The 1,383-nt window shown below is 37.6% G+C and overlaps 1 pseudogene; it reads left to right on the plus strand.

The window, feature by feature from the left end:
• Positions 1-1,383, plus strand: part of LOC106882788 (zinc finger protein 91-like) — a 10,506-nt pseudogene that overhangs the window by 7,258 nt on the left and 1,865 nt on the right.

Raw genomic sequence — 1,383 nt, forward strand, 5'->3', positions numbered from 1 at the left:
CTAATGCTAGTGTCCACTATTCTGTTGTTTTATTTTTAAACTGTTACACATTGTGAAGGTGTCAGTTTAGATTACAAATATTTCAGCTTCACACAAGATTCTGTGTTGTAAATTTTGATAGGTAAGTTCATCTTCAGCTTTTAACGTCCATTGTCTATGTTGGCATGGTTGGATGGTCTGAGCAGAGCTGGGAAGCTCCCGCAGACTCCAGTTTGATTCCTCATGGTTTCTACAGTTGGATGCCCTTCCTAATGCCAACCACTTCACAGTGCACAGGGTTCTTTATATGGCACTTCACAGGCACTTTTACGTGGCACCACACAGTTGCTTTAACATGGTGGCACTTTTCTATGGCACTGCATGTCTGCTTTTATGTGGAGCAGTCACAAGTGCTTTTTGCCACCAGAGGGATGAGTGTGAATACTTACGCTGTGGAGTACGGGTCTTCTTGAGTAAAGTGAGGTGTCAGACATCTTGTTCTTTGTCACATCACCTGAAAGTTTCAGCATCCTAAGTTAATTCATCAGCCCTTCCTCCCATGTCTTCTTGGGTGTCCCACTTCCATGTGTCCCATGTACTTTGAGAGATCAACACTTCCTTATGAAGCTGTTGTCATCCAGCTCAGTTGATCTCATTAGAAATGAAGTTGTATTGTTTAAGTAATCTCAATATTTCACACTGTTGTTTCTCTCTAATTTCAGAACATCAGACAACATTGACATAACAGAAGAAACATCCTCAATATCTACCATGTTTTAAAAACTAAAAGAAAATATTATACAAAAAAGATGTACCAGATTGTTTTTTACAAATCTTTGGCAGAATTCATGTGAAACATTTCCTCTGAAATAATATTATAAGCAAAATTTCTGAACATCACCAACTGGAGTGTCAAGAAGAGTAGCTTGTGTGTTGATTAAATTTGCTAAACAAAGATAACACTGGACAGAAGTACAACAGTAGAAGTGCATGTAAGGAATAAAGTATAAAAACAAAAGCAATAAAAATATATAAACTGGGATTTGAGAGGAAAAATAGTGGAAAAGAATGAGAAAAGTATACGATTGATTTACCCTGAACCCATGACAAAAGAGATGGGATCATTCGAATGTGATATCTGTACAAAGTTCTTCCTTCAAAAAAGTGACCTACTTAGGCACAAACGTATTCATACAGGAAAGAAACCCTGTCGTTGTGATGTCTGTGGTAAATCATTCTCTTGCAGTAGTAAGTTATCTGCACTCAAACGTTCTCATACAGGGGAGAGACCCTATCATTGTGATATCTCTGTTAAATCATTCTCTCAAAGAGGTCGCATTACTGTGCACAAACATATTCATGCAGGAGAGAAACCATTTAATTGTGATATCTGTGGTAAATCAT

The sequence above is a fragment of the Octopus bimaculoides genome, chromosome 28 (assembly GCF_001194135.2).
Source record: "Octopus bimaculoides isolate UCB-OBI-ISO-001 chromosome 28, ASM119413v2, whole genome shotgun sequence".
Lineage (NCBI taxonomy): Eukaryota > Metazoa > Mollusca > Cephalopoda > Octopoda > Octopodidae > Octopus > Octopus bimaculoides.